General features: G+C 37.4%; 1 pseudogene; it reads right to left on the reverse strand.

The window, feature by feature from the left end:
- Nucleotides 1–1,295: 1,295 nt before the first annotated feature.
- Nucleotides 1,296–4,794, reverse strand: LOC125271038 (annotated as a pseudogene).
- Between the last annotated feature and the right edge of the window lie 2,266 nt (nucleotides 4,795–7,060).

A 7,060-nucleotide genomic window follows, 5' to 3' on the forward strand; every position in this document is an offset into this window, starting at 1 on the left:
TTAATGCTAGTAGAATGTTATTTAAAGGTTAGTATGATGTTCCTGAAACATTCTTTCAATCATTCAAACACCTGCTGTGAACAAACACTGAAAGAAAGTGAAATAAGAACACAAACTACAACTTTCTTCAGCCACAGCTTTAGACAAACAGATCTGATTTCATTTTTCATTTAATAAGCACAAAATGTAATTTATGGTAAATATTTCTATTTCTTTATTTTATAAATATAGATTAGAATAGCTGAAGAAATTATGGCAATTGGTCACTTACTAACAATAAAACAAACTAATGCACTGTTTTGAAGCGCTCAAAAAGCGTTCATTGAGGACATCTGCTGGTCACAGGCGTGAAAGACTCGAGTCTAAATATGCAGCGTTATGAGATTCAGTCTGATATTTAAAATAAGTCTGACTCTTGGGTTTATCTTCCACAAACACAGATGCAGGAGGCAAGAGACAAAGGCTTGTTAACAAATTAGAAAACCTTTATTGCTTAATTTCCACATCTATCAGAGTTATCTGAAAAAGATTAGCAAATATTCTTATAACAAGCTATCTGTTGGAAGAATAGTGCACAATTACACTATTTTGGATGGAGAAGACTCAGCAGTTAAATGATAAATATAGTAATATGACAATAGCAGAGTATATAAATGATAAATATAGTAATATGACAATAGCAGAGTATATAAGAAAATGTCATTTAATGAGATATAAGTAAAATGAAAGTATACATTGCATGAATTATACTGCTAGTATATATTTTATTATATATATTAGTATATACTGCTAGTATATGTTTTTGCATAAAAAGACCATCTTTAACTTGATTTAAGGCAAGACACAACGACTGGTAAATTTTGAGATTTTGTGCTATTATGCTTTCAGACTAGTAGAAAGAAAACTTCCAAATTGCACATTTTGGTATTTATGAGACTTTATCTATTTATTTTGTAGATTTCAGTTATAATCAGACGTTTTGAAGCAGACTTTATGTTCAGGTTTCTGGCCTGGAATCAGTGTTGGGGAAAGTTACTTTTAAAAGTAATGTGTTATGTTTCTTTTGTATTAGTTTTTCTCACCTTGCTTCCTTTACTTTTTTTTTTTCTTTTTTTTTTAATAACACACACACACACACACTTGTGTTACTTATTTGAAAAAGTAACTCAGATATTTTGTTAATTTAAAAGTAATGGGTTACTTTACTTATTACTTTAAAAAATACTCTGATTACATAACTCGAGTTACTCAAGCAATGTGTTACCACCAACACCGCATGGAAATGTACACAAACGTGCATATTTATTTCGATGATGCCTCATTTGCAGTCTTACTATCAACCTGTGGTGTCTTGCCTTAAACTGATTTTAAACCTCACATCCTCAGAGTCCAGGGAACAGGTAGAATTTCCTTGGAAGGGACGTCCTGTCAATACACAGCATTAGTTTTTTTATCGCCATGCGTGAGGTGACCAATAATAAAAATGCACTTGGGGTGAGAAAAAAACTTGAAGAGATTGTTTCGACTTTGGGCTGAAATAAAGCAAACCAATATAAATGGGGTTTTCAGAATTTACCTTTCTGAACATCTTCATAATGTCATCAATATGAGCCCGTTTACAGAAAACCTCCAGTATGTACATGATAAAATAACTTCCGTTGGAACTATTCCTGTACACATAGGTATCTGTGGAGAAAAAAACATTGGTAGGTTAAAGTACTTTACAAAGAAACTTGCTTTATTTTTACCAATTTTTTGAATATGAAGAAAATCTGTGAGCTACAAATCAATCTCTGAACAGCAATCAGTGTTTTCTGAGCACTTACCGGGGAGGCAGGACTTAAAATTGACAAAGTCTTTCTCAATGTGCACAGCGGTGTCTGATTCTATTTCCACACCTCCTTCTTGATCTGGACAGAGAAACGGTTAATGATATTGTTTATAAAATTATAGTAAATCTAGGAGTACAACAAGAAATAGCAACATATAAAAAGAGTTGAATGTCATGCCGTACTTCCTCTGCAGGCTTGGATCAGAATAACCTTTGGTTTGTCAATCAGAGCAGGACATTTCTCTGAGTTCAGATGGGTGAAGATGTCATCAACAAAGAAGTAATCTTTGGGGTTTAGATCTTTATCATAACTGACACCTAAAATTGCATCTTTATTTTCGATTCTTTTCCCATGAGACATCAGAACCACAAAGGTGCTGTCCAAGTCTCGATGTTCAGAACGTTTAGAGAAATTCTCGACTTCTCTGCATATTTCCTGTCAATAAAATGCACTTCATTAAAGAGATGAAGACCAGAAAACTCTATAAATCATTGATAGAAGAAATGCATATTTAATTAAACTAAAATGTTTGTTCACATTTCTGAGGTCTACTAGCTCTAGACAATGTTGCTTTCAACAGGCTGGACTTTTGTCTTATGCACTTCTCCAGTGAGGTTTGTGTGTTTCTCAACACTGTAACCCAAAGCTGTCAGCAGCCACTCCATGTTCTCCTCATCTTCCTCTGCTCTACTCCTGTAACTTATGTACTTAAATTGTATGTTGGTAATTAGCAGAGCTGAACGTTTTCTCTGAGATGCATCCTTTGGTATATAAATCTATGAGAAAACATGAGCATTATGCAGAATTAAAGTACAAGCAGCAGAATCTGTGTTTCCCAACCCATGAGATTCCCCAGCAGTGCATATTTCAGATCAGTCTTGTTTGTTGATATCCTGAGACTAAAATAACATTACATAAAAAATCCATTAAAATCTATTAAATCTATTGGTGCTAGATCAAAATCGTATTCAATGGCCTGCAGATAAAAATGCTTTAAAATTATTTGATTTTGCAGAGATCTGATATCTGAATTTTACCATATGCACAGTACCATCCAAAAGATTGGGGTCAGTAAGATCTGCTCACCAAGGCTGAATAAAAAATGCAGTTAAAATGGTGAAAAATTATTACAATGTTAAATAGCTGTTTTCTATGAGAATATATTTTAAAATGTAATTTATTTCTGTGATCAAAGCTGAATTTTCAGCATCATTACTCCAGTCTTCAGTGTCACATGATCCTTCAGAAATCATTGTAATATGATGATCTGAATATGCTAATCTTGCTCCTCAAGAAATATTTCTTATTATCATTGTTGTAAAAAGTACCGACTTTGGTACAGAAATTAAAAAAAATGTGATGCTTTGAACGCTGTTGAGTAGATTTGTAATCACCTCTAATTGAGTTCACACACTCATCAGCTATGTCTGTGATTGGCTATAATCATCAACTCTTCAAAAACATGTTGTAAATAGACATCAATGACAGTCTTTACGCAGATACACACGGGAGCGTTTGAAAGCAGGCGTCTATCGCGGACCAGTCCGCTGATATGCTTTCAAATGCTCCCGGTTTCAAAACGCTTTCAAATTCAAACGCTCCTGTGCATTGATCATTGTAGCCAATCATAGACATATCTGATGAGTGCGTCAACACAATGGGCAATCAGAGGTGTTTACGAATCTGCTCAACAGTGCTCAAAGCATCACATTTTTTAAATTTCAGTTCCGACTTTGTACCGAAGTTGGTACAGTACTTCTAAACACTATTAATATCAATGTTGAAAACAGTTGTACCGCTTCATATTTTAACAGAAACCATAATATATTTTTAATTTCTCATGATTCTTTGATGAAAAGAAATGTAAAAAGAACCGCATTTATTTGAAGTAGAATCTTTTGCAACATTACTGACACTTTACTGACACTTTTGATCAATTTAATGCATACTTGAATATAAAAATTCAAGTATCAAAACTAAATCTTACTGGCATTGATCTTTTGAATGGCAGGTTATATATGTTTCTCATTTTCTTCTGTTTAGATTTATTTATTGTTTGTTTGATTTTTAATCAGAATTATGCATCTTAAAATGATAACATAAAATATAATTCACAACATTTTCTGTGAAGCCAAAAAAGTTTACATTACAAAACAGTTTAAGATAACTGTGCAGCGGTGTCAAACCCTGCTTCTTGAGGGTTCATTGAAACAGAGATACTTGCTTCATTTCTCTCTTCTCTAAGAAGTCTGTTCTTAAACTCTTGGCTGCATGGAGTAATGCGGTGTGGTCTCCCCCAATCAGACTGGATGGGTGGCTCCTCCATAGACACTGAAGCATTTCTTGTGTCCTCCTGATCAGGCTGCTGAACTGAAGACAGGAAAACACACATTGTGTTCTGTGTTACATCATTCAGTATTTTAAAACAGTATAATAATAACAGCCCCTAGAATTAGTAATTACAAAGAATATTCTATACTTTTTAATATGCTATCTTGTAACATTATCACCAACAACATTTGTTTAAAAATTAAAATCTACAGTCTTAAAACTTTCCAGGCTCTGCTTCCAGTGAAAGTGTCCTTGATTTCCATTTCCAAGGATCAGCTATTTTTTCTCTTTATTTTCCAAAATGATGACTATGAAAATTTTCGAGGTGCTACACTAATACTAAATTGAAAACCAGCAGAAATTGCTTTTACCTTCTTGAAGTTTCAAATCAAGTCGCTTTGCATGATCATTTTGGCTGATGTTGCGCAGCGCTTTTATTGCGACCTTCCCAGCCTCATCGCTGTACTTCTGTACAGTCCACCACATAATGGCGATCAGCTTTCTGAAGCTTTGCTCGAGGAATAGGCTCAATATCTGGTCCTACACCATTGCACAGGTGCCAGTTGAATTTTTTGAGCTTTTCATCCACAAGATCCTCAAGTGCATCAATCATCAGTTTTTTGGCATCCATCTTGTGTCACTTGGGAAATAAAGGCAGAAACAATCTTGATTGATTGATTCTGGAACCACTATTTACTAATTTTTTTGCATGATACTGAAGAAAAATGTAATATGCAATAACCCATTAAATAATGCAATATTTGATATAAATCAATTTGAATTATATTTAAAAAATGAAACTGATATGGCCAACATACTGTCAGGCTTGGTTGCAATGAAGGCAGACAAGGAAGATGAGTACAATTCAACAATGTAGTTTAATGAATAAAGATCTAATGGAACAGGCAAGAAGATAGCAACACAAACACATACTAAAAATGATACCGGACAAAGAACTGGCAGGAACTTAAATACACAATGCAAATGAAAAAGAGCTGTGAAGGTAATCAGTGTCCAGGGTGAAAAATGATGAGTGGAGGGAACAGAGAAGCACATGACAAACAAAACAAATGGGACAAAGCGGTGATTGCGACATTACACCCCCCAAGGGCACATCCTCGCGCCGTAACGGAACATCCAAGGGGAGGGCCGGAGGGGGTCCTGGAGGTGGATGGAGTGATGGTGATGGAGTGGCGAAGGGAAAACGACGATCCTCTGGTGGCGTTGGTGGTGGATGACTGCTGGCACAGACCCAGAGCTCCCCAGAACCGACAGTCCACGGCAGAGTTGAAGATGGGAGGAGCCCAGATGGTGTTGGGCGGACTGGGGGGAGCTGGTCGGACGAGGGAGACCGGAGGAGCCCTCAGTCGGAGGGTCTCTGGAGGAACCGTAGGTGGGTGGAGTCTGGACGGAGCTGGCAGGTCGACAGGCTGAGATGGAGCGAAGAGGTCGACAGCGGGAGGCAAAGCCACAGGATCCTCTTGATCCTCTGATGGATGTACGACCTGCTGCTCAACGTCACAGGGATTCCTTGGAGATGGCGCAGGGCTGGAGACATCAGGCAGCGATGGGACTGGAGCAACGAGGGCAGAGCAACGGTAAGGAAGACAGAGTTCATTGTGTAGTCCATAGAAGATGATGCCGATGATGATGATGATGATATCGGGTGGGAGCCGAGTCTTCGCTGAAGTCAATCAGCCAGTCCTCCCTCTCCGAGGTCATCTCTCCCTCGTCTGCAGGTGTCATTGGCTCACACCCCTGGTCAGACGCTTGATGGAGCTCCTCTTCCGGGGCGAGGGTCACCTCTATCCTCGTGAACTTGGGATTTGGTTGATGCGTCGCGGACGGTGGAAACTCTCTGTCTGCGGGGGGCTCGCACAAGAACTCCACGGTCATTGGGGACGAGTCTGGCGATGTTCTGGACCGGGACGCGACGCTCTCCAGACACCGGATGACAGCTTCTTTCCAGGAAAGTCCGGAGGTGTCCGGGAGGTCCACGGGATGATGGTAGTTCGCTCAGATGCTCAGACAGATACTTGTGGTGTTCAGTGCATTTGCGATGTGGTGTTTTCCTCAGTGCATAACTTATAGGTATATTCTCCAACTGTAAATGTTAGAAAATCAGGCAAATATTTCAATTTTTCTGTCAGAAGTGGACAAGCCTTTTGCAAGCGAGTCTCCACTAAACATCACAGACTACAATGAAAGACCGCCAGTATGTGACAAACAGACAGAGTTCTGACTAAAATATACATTTCGCTAAAATATTCCTTGCTGAACATTAAATGTAACATATTTAGAATTTGAAACCTAGTAAGAGCATTTTTATTATGGCAGTAACAATAAAGTGAATATTGTATTTGGGTAATCAAAAATGTAGGCTAATATAATAAAGTTCAGAGAATGTGTCTCAAATGTGTGATCCCCTTTCACCTGTCATGATCTGTCATTAACGCAGCAGGAAGCAATTGCATAAACTGGCATAACATTAGTTTTGTTCTTGTGCACGCACTAAAACACAGACAGTTCTGTTCAGTGATGGAAGAATGATAATGTGCAGAACTGCTTGTGTTTCAGTGCATGTGGATGGAATAAAAACCTGTAACATTTCTTTGCCGACTGTCTCTGCGCGCTTCAGCTCTCAATGTACTGCACAACTGCTCCTGATGTAAAACAAAAGGAAATGATTTGGCATTACGCTGTGGATTTAAATGTGATGCAATTTAAATTATTTTAATACATTTTACATTGTTACTTTTCATGCAGTTAATATTTCTTAATGTATTTGACATTTTAACTTTTTGTGTAATTTTTAAGGACTGGTCAGGATAATTTAAATAATTTTTAATTAAAAAATAATATAGGGGTGAAAACTTTTGAACAAGAAGATAATGTGC

The sequence above is a fragment of the Megalobrama amblycephala genome, linkage group LG7 (assembly GCF_018812025.1).
Source record: "Megalobrama amblycephala isolate DHTTF-2021 linkage group LG7, ASM1881202v1, whole genome shotgun sequence".
Taxonomy (NCBI): domain Eukaryota; kingdom Metazoa; phylum Chordata; class Actinopteri; order Cypriniformes; family Xenocyprididae; genus Megalobrama; species Megalobrama amblycephala.